This window comes from Chiloscyllium punctatum, chromosome 3 (assembly GCF_047496795.1).
Source record: "Chiloscyllium punctatum isolate Juve2018m chromosome 3, sChiPun1.3, whole genome shotgun sequence".
In the NCBI taxonomy this organism is placed as follows: domain Eukaryota; kingdom Metazoa; phylum Chordata; class Chondrichthyes; order Orectolobiformes; family Hemiscylliidae; genus Chiloscyllium; species Chiloscyllium punctatum.
In genome coordinates, this window is record NC_092741.1 from 121,468,186 (window position 1) to 121,483,097 (window position 14,912).

The 14,912-nt window shown below is 39.8% G+C and overlaps 1 protein-coding gene across 1 annotated transcript in view; it reads right to left on the reverse strand.

Moving 5' to 3' along the window:
* Positions 1-13,845, reverse strand: part of sipa1l2 (signal induced proliferation associated 1 like 2) — a 682,609-nt gene extending 668,764 nt beyond the window's left edge. Inside the window, exon 1 of the mRNA XM_072559738.1 lies at positions 13,828-13,845. The gene's annotated coding sequence lies outside the window, so the exon portion shown is untranslated. The remainder of the gene's footprint in view (positions 1-13,827) is intronic.
* Positions 13,846-14,912: the final 1,067 nt, after the last annotated feature.

The window sequence follows — 14,912 nt, forward strand, 5'->3', positions numbered from 1 at the left end:
CAGAATTAGGCCATTTGGCTGATTGTGGCTGATGTCCTTCTCAATCCCATTTTCCTGCTTTCTCCCTCTAACTTTTGATCCCCCAACTAATCAAAAGCTACCTCTGTCTTAAATACACTCGATGACTTGGCCTCTACAGCCTTCTGTGGTAATGAGTTCTGTAGGATCACCACTCTCTGGCTGAAGAAATTCTTCACCTCAGTTCTAAAATGTGGCCCCTTTACTCTGAGGCCATGCCCTCAGGTCCTAGTTTCTTCCACTAGTAGGCACATCTCCTCCATGTTCACTCTATCCAGAACTCTCAGTATTCTGGAAGTTTCTATCAGATCCCCCTTCATCCTTCTAAACTTCATCAAATACAGACCCAGGGTCCTCAACTGCTACTCAAATGACAAGTTCTCCACCCTCAGGATCATTCTTGTAAACCTCCACTGGACCTCTCCAAGACCAGCACATCCTTCTTTAGATATGGGACCCAAAATATTCTAAATGTGGTCCAACCAGAACCTTGTGCAACCTCAGCAGCATATCCCTGCTCTTGTATTCTAGACCTCTCAAAATGAATGCTAACATTCTATTTGCCTTCCTAACTGCCAAATGAACCTCAGCATTAACCTTAAAAGAGTCCTGAACTAAGACACTTCCCCATTTAGAAAATAGTCTACGCCTCTATTTTTCTTACCAAAGTACATAAACTCACACTTTCTCACATGGTGTTCTATCCGCACTTCTTTGCCCACTCTCTTAGCCTGTCCTTGTGCAGCCTCCCCTCTTCCTCAACACTACCTATCCCTCCACTTATCTTCATGTTATTTGCAAACTTAACAACAAAATCCTCGGTTGCTTCACCCAGGTCATGAATACTTGTGGTCCCAACATTGACCCCTGCAGAACTCCACTAGTCACCAGTTGTCATCCTAAAAAAGACCCCATTGTTTGTCTTCTGTAAGTCAGCCAGTCCTTTGTCCATGCCAATATCTTGCCCTGAACACCATGGGCTCTTTTCTTATTTAGCAGTTCCAATGTTTAAAAGACATTTGGATAAGTATATGGATAAGAAATGTTTGGACGGATATAAGCCAAGCACAGCCAGGTGAGATTAGTTTGGGGTATAGACGGGCATGGACTGGTGAGATCAAAGGGTTTGTTTTCATGTTGTAGGTCTCTCTAAATCCTTATAGATTCTATGACTCTATAAATCCTGATCTCGTCCCATGTTTACATAAGATCAATTAAACTTTGATGGAGCACAGCTTGATTTTCACAGCATAATAGTGAATTATGGATGTCATAAAATAATGTCATCTGAGTTACTGTGAACAATGTCAAGGAAAACCATTTAAATAGTAACAAGAGTAGGTGTGCAGGGGAGGTCACAGCTTAATAAAATTACAAGTGGACTGTTAATCCAGAGACCCAAGTAATGTTCTGAGGCCTGGTTTCAAATCCTGCTGTGGCAGATGGTGTAATTTGAATTCAGTAAAAATCTGGAATTACGAATGGAATGATGGCCACGAATCCATTGTCAATTGTTGGGAAACCTATCTGGTTCACTAATGTCCTTTAGGGAAGGGAAACTGCCATCCTTACCTGGTCAGCCTACATGTAACTCCAGACCCACGGCAATGTGGCTGACTCTCAACTGCTCTCTGGGCAATAAATGCTAGCCTATTAAAAGTTTTAAAGCAGTGCAACATTGGCAAAGATCTAGTGAGGTGAATCTCTATCTGATTTTCTGACTGTTCCATAACACATTCTGTTCTTGTAAAATCAGCAAAGACAACTGGAAGATCTTGTCTGATGAGTAACCATATCAACATTTAAATTACAAAGTCAGCCCGATAGGAAAATCCTATACATTCCATATTTCCCTTCACCTCAAATTCAGCACTGTAGTTCTAAGTTTAGTGATAGGCAACAATAACAATTTACATTTGCACCTCGATTTAACATAATGAAATGTCCTAACACTTTGCACGGAAGTGATGAAACAGAATTCGAAACAAGTGTTGCATAAGATATTAGAGCAGTTTTGTTTTATTCACTCACCAAATGTGGGTGTTGCTGGCTGGGCCAGCATTTATAACCCATCCCTAGGTGCCCTTGAAATGATAATGTAAGTTGCTGCCTTGAACTACTACAGTCCATTTGGCATAGGTACACCCATGGTGCCATTCAGGAGGGAGTTCCAGGATTTTGACACAGCGACACTGAATAAGTGTTTTTTTTATCAGGATGTGAGTAGCTTGTAGGGAAATTTGCAGATGATGAATTTTCCATTAATCTGCTACTTGTCCTTCTGGATGCCAGTGGTCAGGAGTTTGGAAAGCGTTAAGGAACCTTAGTAAATTTTTGCAGGGCATCTTGTAAATAGTATAACTGCTGTTACTGAGCTTGGATAGTGGAGGAGTTATATGTTTGTGGATGAGGTGCCAATCAAGCAGGCTGCTTTTACTTGGACGCCATCAAGCATCTTGAGTATTGTTAGAGTTGCAGCTATCCAGGCAAGTGGAGACAGAGAGAGAGAGAGAGAGAGAGAGACTTTTCATCTGTGCCCTGCAGATAGTGGACAGGCTTTGGAGAGTCAGGAGATGAGTTACTCACTGCAAGACCTGCTTTTGTAGCTACAGTACTTGTATAACTAGTCCACTAAGTTACTGGTCAATGGTAACCCCAAGATGTTAATAATGGGGGAATCAGTGATAGTGATACCATTGAGTGTCAAAGGACAATGATTAGATTCTTTCTTGTTGGCGATTATCATTGTCTGGCACTTGTATGGTGCAAATTTTATTTGCCATTTGTCAGTCCAAATCTGGTTATCCAGGGCATGGACACCTGGTCATTGACTGCTTCAATATCTGAGGAATTGTAAATGGTATAATTTCTGACCTTATGATTGAGGGACGCCATTGATGAAGCAGCAGAAGATGGTTGTACTAAGGACACTAACCTGGGGAACTCCTACAGAGATGTACTTGGAGCTGATATGACTGACCTCAATTACTACAATCATCTTCCTTTGTCTGGGTATGGCTGCAACCAGCGGAGAGTTTACCCTGATTCTCATTCACTCCAGTTTTGCTAGAGCTCCTTGATGCCACATCAGTTAAATATGGCCTTGATGTCAAAGGCAGTCACTCTTACCTCTTGAATCCAGCTTATGCTTGCACCAAGGCTGTAATGAGGTTAAAAGCTGAATGACAGTGGCTGAACCCAAACTAAGCATCAATGAATAGGTTATTGCTAAGCAAATGCTGCTTGAAAGATCTATTAATAACACCTTCAATCTTTACATATGATTTAGAATACTGATGTGGGGCAATAATTAGCTGGATTCACTTTTTATGTAGAAGACAGACCTCAACTATTTTTCACATGGTCAAGTCAATGTCAATGTTGTGGCTGTACTGGAACAACTTGGCCAAGGGTAACGCACATTATACAGTACAATTCTTCAGGATATTGCTAGAATGTTGCCAGGACCCAAGGTCTTGGCAGTATCCAGCACCTCCAACAATTTCTTTATAAAACATGGAACAAATGAAATTGGCTGAATTGACTGTGATGCTGGGGACTTGTGGGAGAGGTCAAGATGGATCATCGACTTGGAGGAGAATCTTAAAGGAGAGATGGAACAGTTTAAGGTAAGTATGTGTTCTAAGCCGATGAATGGACAGCTGCCAAAGGCACAGCAGTGAAAATCAGAATTAGAAGGAATGTAATGGATGTATTTGAAAACAAGAATGAAGTTTTGAAAATTTAGTCCAAGAAACAATGACTGAATCGCTCAATAATAAAATTTCATCAGCATATAATATTGCAATGATTACCTATTACAGTTCCCATTTCTAAGTCAAATGGCCACAGACAGTGATTAAGGTAAAGGATTGGCTCCAGTAGTAAACAGACCCTCTATCACTGATGAAATGATCAAAACATATGCAAAGCAGCTAAGATTTATAAAATCTATGAGAAAGAAAAACTTAAATTTATGAAGTGTATTTCATTGTCTCATGATATAACAAAGCATAATACAGCCAATTAAAACATTTGGAGTGCAGTCACTCATAATCAGGCCAACGTGAACTTGTGTTTGCTTTATGTAGTAAGCACTAAGGTAAAGAAAATTGGATGGGAATTGGAACAAACATGTCAACCGATGTCATGTTTGCAACTCGTTAGTTCTACAAAACTAACTTACACAGGCAAAAAAACTTGCTCTGATTGTTTAGCAGCAAACATTTCCAAGGTAAAGTACAACTGAGACCACATTAAGTATACTATCAGGTCCTAAATGGTTAAATGCTGGATGTATCTAAACACACTGATGAATTAATAAGCCAATATGTAACAAATATTTTATCAGGAGAACATGTGATTTATATCTGAAATTCAAATGACTATCTTTATAACATTCTTAGGAAGCACTTTGATTTTTAAATGTTCTCTATTAGTTTTCCTGCTGCATTTGGAGTTTCTCCAATTCTTATACTAACATTCTAAATGAAATTGCTTGTGTCTGACGTGATGTAAGGTATATTTATACTTTTGTCATGCATAAACGTATAATTAAATACAACTCGATCAGATTAATTTCTGTTTTAGCTCCCTTAAAACCAGTTCAAGGTTAAATGCTTAATATTATACAAGAAGAGATAAAGAAATATGGAGCAATTATCATTGTTATTTTAAGGTACAATAGCAAATGCCAATGCAGGTACAATAGCAAACACCAATGCTTACTCAATATTTTCTTCAATAAACAGATGCAGGTTCCTGTGAAATGTGCTAGTAATTGCCAGATGTGTTCTTTGCTATTATAGTCCCAGAAATGTCACCCTAATTCACAGTAGAAATTTCAGATGTGCCATGGAAGACACTTGACGTGATAATACATTTTGTTTTTACAGTCCATCACCTTCAGTTTATTATACGCATACTGTCTGGTATCTGATTTTCTGTATGGCTGATTACATGACTGATTGATGTGGAAGCACAAATAGAAACTCATTTCAAAAAAGTAAACTGCAGTAATGTTTATACAGGATATGGTATGGGTATATTTGGGGTATAGAATGTGATGCTTGGATGTGTGGAGGAGACAAGTTCAATTGAGCCATTCAAGAGGGCATTGGATAATTATTTGAATAAAAGTAATATGCAAGGGTATTGAAAAAAGCAGGAGATAGGCACTAGGAAATTGTGCACATATAACGAGCTGCTGCAGGCATGATGGGTTGAATGTCCTCCTTGTGTTTTGTAACACATCTGTGATTCCATGATAATTTAATAAGATGCAGAATACTGGATCTAAATAGTTCATTTTTAGTATTGTTGTAAAGATTGTGTCTTTTTACTTTGTGGTTTTAAAAACTGGGGACTGAAATGAGAAAGCTGTTTCAAAAAAGCAGGGAATAAAAAAATGGCTGTAGTTTTGAAAGCAAATAACCCGATAACCACTGCAGATATCTTAGAAACAATTTTTGAACAAGCAATAACTGAAATGAAAATAACAAATATTTGAGATCACAGCGGATCAGACAGCATCCGTGGAGAGATAGCAAGCTAATGTTTCAAGTCTTGATGACACTTCATCAGAGCAACTGGTTAGCAAGGTTAGATCACTTGGAACACAGGGAGAACTAGCCATTTGGATACGAACTGGCTCAAAGGCAGAAGACAAACAGTGGTTGTGATGCAGGATTGCCTTTCAGAATGGAGGCCTGAGACCAGTGGTGTGGCCCAAGGATCACTGCTTTTCATCATTTATATAAATGATTTAGATGTAAACATAGAACGTATACTTAGTAAGTTTGCAGATGAAACCAAAATAGGGGGCGTAGTGGACAGTGAAGAAAGTTACCTCAGAGTACAATGGGATCTTGATCAGATGGGCCAATGGGCTGAGGAGCAGCAGATGGAGTTTAATTTGGATAAAGATGAGGTGCTGTATTTCAGAAAGGCAAATCAGGGCAGGACTTAAAATTTTAATATTAAGGTCCTGGGGAGTGTTGCTAAACAAAAAGATCTTGGAGTGCAGGTTCATAGTTCCTTGTAACTGGAGATGCAGGTAGATCGGATAGTGAACAAGATATTTCTATGTTTTCCTTTATGGTCAGAGCATTGAGTATAGGAGTTGAGAGATCATGATGCAGCTATACAGGATATTGGTTCGGCTACTTTGGAATATTGTGTGCAATTCTGGTTTCCCTCCTGTAGGAAGGATGTTGTGAAATTTGAAAGGGTTTCGAAAAGATTTATAAGGATGTTGCCAGGGTTGGAGGGTTTGAGCTATAGGGAGAGGCTGAACAGACTGGGGCTGTTTTCCCTGGAGCATCAGAGGCTGAGGGGTGACCTTATAGAGGTTTATAAAATTATGATGGGCAGAGATAAGGTAAATAGACAATGTCTATTCCCTGGGGTGGGGGCATCCAAAACTAGAGGGCATAGGTTTAGGGTGAGAGGGGAAAGATTTAAAAGAGACCTAATAGGCAACCTTTTCATGCAGAGGGTGGAGCGTGTATGGAATGAGTTGCCAGAGGAAATGGTGGAGGCTGGTACAATTACAACATTTAAAAGGCATCTGGATCAGTATATGAATAGGAATGGTTGAGAGGGATATGGGCCAAGTGCTGGTAAATGAGTCTAGATTAATTTAGCAAATCAGGGTGGCATGATGAGTTGGACCAAAGGGTCTGTTTCCGTGCTGTACATCTTGATGACTTGATCACTCAATGACTGAAGTGAGTTGCAAATAATGTAGAGCCCAGAGACAGTGTACTGATGCAGCTTTTGCTGGCAACAAGAAGCCGATTGGTGGATGGGTGAATCACTAGTTATTCATGACAGCAGAGATCTTTTATGCCTGCAAACAACTGTCTGATTTGTTCTCAGGTAACTGGATAACTTGGAACTAGAAACAAGTTACAGAGAGAAAGAGTGTTCAGTTCTTCCCCAGATCACATTCTCTGTACTGTACAGTCAAAGCTCACTATAAACTGAAGAACCAACCAGTTTAAGCAATGTAAGTAGCTAGAGAAAGATGATTGAAGCAAAGTGTAGGCCAGCAGAAGAGTCATAAAGATCATTTCAACAACAACACCTGGGAACAAGTAGTACTGAACTGTCCTTCTGGTCTTTCCCCTCCATCCATAGACTATTTAACTCTGACTGTCTGTTAATCTGAGTTTAAGGGGGAGTGTATTAGGGGATTAAAAGTTTGATCAGTAGTTTATATGCCAACAGTTTACAACTGTTTACCTGTAACTAAAGGGAACTAGGGATGCAACTAGCCAGCAATGTCCACATCCCACAAATGAATTTAAAAATCTATATTCTTTGACTAAGTCCAATATTACCAGAATGTAGATGCGTCCAAAATTAACATCACCTGACTTGAAGAGGCAATCTTGAATGATGAAGGAAAGGATGCTTCAGGTTATTTTAGTGCTCTCATCCAGCATCAAGGTGAAGCTGGCAAATATCATTCTAAAGTATGCCAACTGTTTTACATTTTATATGTAGCTTATTAGTTTGGAAAATATTAATACAGCCTTTGCTAATTTTCTGTTTCTATATACTGCCTCCTACTTCATCCATGAAAGTCAAGTCAATTTATTTAAAGGAACTTCAGAGCCAGCTCCGTCCTGTATAATTTATGCCTGACCAAAAAGCTGGGCAATACCTCCAAGTCAAAATGGTCTTTACATCAGCCTTCTGAAAGAGTGTACTAATTTCTACGGTGTTCAATGTATGCACATTGTTCTAACTGAAAAAAACTAACTTGAATGAGACCAATACATTAGTTCAGGTTAGATTTAAATAAATTTACTCTCACAGCTGGTACCAAGTGAGAGCATTTCCTCCCATCCCAGAATATGATCAAGATTTACAAGATGTTTTATCTGAATAGGTTTCATTTTTCAGTCCTCTGCTACTTTTTAAAAATCATTCGGGGAATGTGGACTTCACCAGCTGGGCTAGCATTTATTGCCTACCTCTAGTTGTTCTTGAGAATGTGATGATGAACTGCTTTTTTGAACCACTGCAGTCCATTTGGTGTGTATACACCCATAATGTAATTCGGGAGGAAGTTCCAGGATTTTGATCCAGTGTCACTGAAGTAGCCATAATATTATTCCAAATCAAAGAGTCATGCAGGGGAAACTGCAAGTAGGGTGTTCCTCTGTATCTGATGCCCTTGTCCTTCTAAGGATGGTAGTCTTGGGTTTTAAAAGTGCTGTCTGAGGTGCCTTGGAGAATTTCTGCAGTGCATCTTAAGGCTTGCTGCTATTAGTTGGTGATGGAACAAGTGAATGTTTGTGGATGTGCTGCTAACGAAGCCTGCTGCATTGACCTGGATAATGTCAAACGTCATGAACACTGCTGAGTCGCATTCATGATAGGAATGATTCCATCACACTCCTGACTTATACTTTGTAGATGGTAGCTAGGCTTTGGGAAATCAGGAGTTGAGTTACTCATCACAGTATTCCTAGCCTCTGGTTCCTGTGGCCACTGTGTTTATGGTCAATGTTAACCCATAGAATGTTGACAGTGAGGGATTCAGCAATTCCAATGCTATTGAACATCAAGTGATGATGGTTACATTCTCTTTTATAAGCGATTGTCATTGCCTATACTTGTGTGACACAAATTATAACTTGCCACTTGTCAGCCCCTGCCTGAATTTGTCCAGGTCTTACTGCATTCCGACACAGACTGTTTTGGTATCTGAGGAGTCACAAACGGTGCTGTGGCCTTATATCAAGGGAAGGTCATTGATGAAGCAACTGAAGATGGTTGGGCTTTGGTCATAAACCTGAAGGTCCAGCTGAACAATGCTGGCCTTTATACCCTATGATTATTTGTTCCATCCCTCTTCTCCATTTATCATGTGTTTATCTGGCTTCTACTTATCACATAAAAATTGTTTATCTCAATCACTTCTTTGCATTTCTCTGGGTAAAGAAATTTCTAACTAAATTCCTTTTAGATTTATCAGTGACTGTCTTGTATTTATGATATCTAGTTTTGAATAGCCTCACAAGTATAAACACTTCCTCTGCATTTACATTATCAAAGTCTTTCCCGATAGCACACCCTTGCAGTTCTGATCTCATCATGTAAACACCGGCTTTCTTCAAGTAAACTGGTTGAGTTATTTTTGGGTAACTGACCCCTAGTTTTTTTATTTCCAGATTTTTAAAAACTGAATTCAAATGTTCATACTAGCGTGGGACTTTTTAAAAATAATTTGTTATTTGTTCACTGGCTTTCTAGTCCATAAATATAACCATTATGTTTTTGAACTCCTTCAGAATTAAATATGGCTGCACATTTGTTTCGGTTTACATAGTTCATTTTACACTGAGATAGAGAATCTCAGGAAGTTGTTTGGCCCATCATAACCTTGCTGGCTCTCTGCAAACACAACTCAACTAATCCCACTGAATTTCCCAACCATTTTTTTTCAGGTGCTTATTACAGTCCCTTGGGAAAACTACGATCAGATCTTTCTGTGTCACACATTCAGTCCAGATCCTAACCACGTGCTGTAGAAAACATTTTTCCCATGTCACCTTTGACTCTCCATTCAACCAAAATCTCAATTCTTTTGCCAGCCAGAGCAGTTTTATTCTGTCTGCACTCATCATTTTTTAACTTCTATATCAAGCCCCGAGCTGATCTAGCTTGCTATCCTCCACCTACTTTAGATACTATAACAAGATTCTGTTACTCTTAAGTAACTTATTTTGATGCATAGTACTTCCCAGTTCATAGTAAAGCAATTAGAACTGGCCCTGAGTCTGCACCTTTGTGCTGGAGAATGACTATAACAGAGAAAGATTTTCATTTATATTGTCCCTTTCACAATCATGGGACTGACAGTGAAAGAAAGATTTAGAGATGAGATCACAAATACAATGTATCAAACATGACAGCCAATTTGTACATATCCAGACTCCACAAACATCAGTAGCCAGATAATCTGTTGTCCTGCATATTGGTCAAGGAATAAATATCAGCCAGGACACTTTGGAAACTAGGGAAAACTCTCCTGCCCATAAATTTCCAGAGGACATTAGAGGATGTTTAAAGGACATTTGGATAAGTACATGAATGAATAATGTTTGGAAACTTCTGGGCCAAGTGCAGGCAGGTGGGACTAGTTTAATTTGGGATTACGATCAACATGGATTAGTTGGATTTAAGGGTGTGTTTCTGTGTTCTATGACTCTATGAGGTGAGAGGGGAAAGATTTAAAAGGGACCTAGGGGCAACTTTTTAAAACACAGAGAGTGGTGGGTGTATGGAATGAAAAGCCAGAGGAAGTGGTGGAGGCTGGTACAATTACAGCACTTAAATGGCATCAGGCTGGGGGGGGAGGGGAGTAAATGAATAGGAAAGGTTTAGAGGGACATGGGCCAAATGCTGGCAAATGGACTAGAATAATTTAGGATATCTGGTCGGGATGGACGAGTTGGATCAAAGGGTCTGTTTCTGTGCTGTACATCTCTATGACTATGTCCTGGAGCTAAACTCACTGACCTTTCTGCTAAGTATGACTTCAAAATATTGAAGAGATTTCCCTCTGATTCTCATTGATTCCAATCTTGCCAGGGCTCCTTGATGCAACATTCATTCAAATGTGGCCTTAATGTCAAGGGCAGTCACTCACTTACCCCCTGCAATTAAGCCCTTTTGTCCACTTTTGAACCAGTGCTATCATAAGATCGGGAGCTGAATGTCTGTTTTTGGAATCCAAATGTAGAGTTAGTAAGCAGGTTACTTGCTAAACAAGTAATGCTTAACAGCACTGTTGACAACCATAAATTTACTGATAGTTATGGTGAGGTGGCTATATGCCAGGCTATAGGTCAGAAATTGTGTTTTGTATACAATTCTGCTGATGCAGTGGATCACAGTATTAAATGAAGTCTTGAATTTCTAGATCTGTTCAAATTCTATTTAATTTAGCATCAGGATAGTGCCGCACAACATGATGGAGGGTCTCCTCAACACTGGAGAGACAGAACTCAGACTCGGTGACTACTTTGCTGAACACCTATGCTCTGTCTGTAATCATGACCCCAAACTTCCAGATGCCTGCCAATTCAGCACATTACCATGTTGCCATGCCAAAATTTCTGTCTCAGGCCTACTGCAGTGCTCCTGTGAAGCTAAATGCAAGCAGAAGTCATTTTCCACCTTAGTACCCTAATGCCTTCAGGACCCAACATTGAGTTTAATAATTTCATAACTTGAACACTCTCTTCTTTGTTTGTCCCCTTCCCTTTACCCTGGGTCTTGTTCTGTATATGCTGCTCCCAGCACAGCAAACCTATTGTCAACTATTTACACGCTTTTTAGCAACTCACTAGTGATTATATCTCTCTTAGCTTATCATTAACAACCTCTTTGTTTACCTATTTCTTTTTTCCTCTCTCTCTTCCTCTGAACACGGTGTTCACATGTTCTGTTCTTGCCACCCCACAACCCCATCCCTTGCATAAATTAGCACAAATACTACCCTTCCACAGCTATCCTCAGTTCTGATTTCACAGAACTTGAATCATTAATTTTGTTTTTCTCTCTACAAATGCTGTCTGATATGCTGTGTTTCTCCACCAAGCACAGTTCTTTGCTTTTATTATAATTAAAGAGGGTATCCTCAATGTGAAGACAGAACTTTGACTTCCCAAGTACTGTGCTGCGGTCTTTCCTACCAATACTGTTATGGATAGATGCAGTTAGGCAGTTATTACCACTAGAAACAGAACTAATTCAGAAAGGTTGTCATTCAATGGGCAAGGAATGCCATTGAACAAGGAAAGGAAACCAACTGTAGATATCTGCTATAGATCACAAGGAATTTTACAGCTAAATTGAAAGGGAAAAATTTTAAGGAGCCTACAAAAAGGGGAAGCATGGCAGTTGGCTTGACCTAATTAGATGGGAGCCAAAATCTTGCTTTCCCAAAGCCAGATTCAAATTTAGAGATTTAATCAGTGGTGAGTTTGTAGCAGGTCTCCTGCAATCAGCAGCAGATTCAGACTTGTAACATATTTGCATATATGAATATTCATTATATTCAAACATTTTGCAATTGCACCCTATGTTCAAAATCAAATCATGTGGCATGTGGTTCACATTTCTTCAAAAGTGTTATGCAATTGTCAGCCTAGTGCAGTTCTTGCTGAAGTCAGTGTTTTATCCTTGTTGAAGTCTGGGGAACAAGATAAGAGAACTGGAGAATCCAATGCAAGGAGGCTTGGAACTAACAAGGGCTAGTACAGGAAGTGATGGCAGCTGTTGGAATTGGGCCAGTGACATGGAAGAGTGAATAAGGGAGGTCAGAAAGTAAGGACCGATACGTGAAGGATTTAAGTGGAAGGGTCCGACATCCTGGGTTTGGTGAAAGTTTGAGGATAGGGATTGATTCCTGGGGCAATCAGTAAAAGGGAAAGTATAAGAGACCTGAAAGGCAGTTTTAGTGCTGTCCATGTGGGTCCAACTTGTGGCTTTATTGAGTTGAATGATTTATTGTTACTTGCATTTTACAGTGAATAATACAGTAAGATACAGTGGAAAGCTTAACTATCGCCAAAATCCAGCACTATTTTTTAATCGCTTAAGAATAAAAAGAATAAAAATATGTACCTGACAGAGAGTCTATCTTCATTCCACTGCCTCCACCATGAGTCCTGAGCCGGCTCACCAACGATGCCTGAGTCTCCACCCCTCCTCCACCGTCTCACTGTCACCTACACCGGACCCACCAATGTAGGAGTTGCCACTCTTTAGATGCCATCTATTCACTTCTAAGCCCACTTTGTCGATGCTGGGTCCTGTGCTGGATTACCACAACCAGAAGCTGCCATCGCTGCCTTGTTGATGACCAGAAGTCCCTGCTCCAGGCCTACTACAACCACAACCGGGAGTGCCTGGCTTCACTGCCACTTCGATGACTCCAGAAGTCCCACTTCGGAACATCATGCTGATCCTGCCACTAGCAGACTCTTTACAGTGCTTTGAATCACCTGTAATATTTCAGTTATCAAAGCTGAGAGTGTGGTCTTGGATAATTTCCTTAACAATGTATAGAAGAGAGGCCTGCAAATTTAGTCATGTCCCAGAGTAGGGAATGTTATAATGTTTACGAAAAGAAATACTCATAAGATCAGAATCTAAATGCACAATGTTGGCTCTTCCATAAGAAAGAAATGTCCCTGTATCTCTCAATGAGTGCCACCCACAAGACATAACAGTTTAGCCCTCTAACTAAGCTAGCCTCAAGAAACTGTATACATGGATAATGTGAAACTGATGAAATGTGAAATATTTACAAGTGAACTTTAATTTTAAAAATACTATTGCCACACTCTCAAAATTCCTACATAAGTGGCAATGGAATTTTGGTCAAATGCAGAGCCCTTCCTGTTTGCTCAGGAGTGTGTTTTGCTGATAGCAGGTTTCACCAAAGTAAAACTTCCCCATCACATGATTGTTCTGTTTTCTATTCATACCACTGGCACTTTAAATTATAATCGGAAGCATGTGAGCACTTGTAAAAATTAAGTGACTGGAATGGCACCCACTTCTGCTTCTGCACTTGAGAACCAAAAGTGGGTGTATATCATGATCAAAATTCTATCCCAAGTACATATAAAGAAATAGACATACAGGGAGACCTCTGTCCACGGGTCCGGTTTCCACGATTTCAGTTACCCGCGGCCCAAACATATTATAGGGAACATTCCAGAACCAGTGACCGGAGGCTGCCGGCACTTTTCCCGTTTAAATGAATGAGTTTGCACCTACCCGTGGTTTTGGGCTTCTACAGCAGGTCTTGGAACGTCATCCCCGCGGGTCGGGGGGGAAACTACAGTAGTTGATAAGGGTGTCTTCAGTTCATCAGAGAAAAGTAGAGTGCAGTAGAAATGAAAAGTTGATCCTGTAAAAAATACTGAATTATTAGTAGAAGCCACATGTGGTCAGGTTCTATTGGACCAGAAATTAAGTAACAACCAGGAGATGGTAGAACAGATCTGAGTCAGAGTATGCTGTGAATATCACCATATAGTGGAGTTTAAAGTTATGTTTGTGATGGGAGAATACAGGAAGTGAAATGGAAACTTCAGCTTTAGAGAGGCAAGCTTTGGGATGTGAGCTCAGGAACTGAATAGTTTCAGAGGAGAAATTAATGGAGGGAAGTAGACTTTCCTTAAAAATACTATATTAAGAATAAAGAATAGGTATATAAATAGGAAAGAATGAAAGAAGAAAATAATTGACATGGATAGTGAGACAACCATATCCATAGCAAAGATACCCTTTAGAAACATAGTAAATAGGATCAAAAGTAGGCCATTTGGCTAATCAAGCCTGGTCCATCAGTACATACATGGTTGATCCTCTATGCCAATGCTATGCTCACACTCTCTCTCCATTGTTCTTGATGCCTTTAAAGGCTATAAAACTACCTTTCTTTCTTCAATTCAGTGACTTGGCCTCCATTATGGTAGAAAAATGCACAGGTTCATCACCCACTGAGTGAAAGAATTCTCCTCATCTGTGTCCTACCTCCTAACCTGAAACCATCACCACTTGTTCTAGATATCCCTGCCAAGAGGAACATCATCTCTGTATCTAATCAGCCCAGCCCTGTCAGAAATTTATACTTTCCAATTAGATCATCTCTCATTCTTCTAAACTCAAGTGAATACAGCTCTCGTAAGATCTCCATTATACAGCAAACCTGTTTTCCCAGGAATCAGTCTAGTAAACTTTTATTGTACTCCCTCTATGGCAAGTATATTTTTTGTTAGGTAAGGAGGACAAAATTACGCCAATACTGAGGTTTGGTCACACAAAGATCCTGCACAATTGCAGCAAAACTTTGTTGT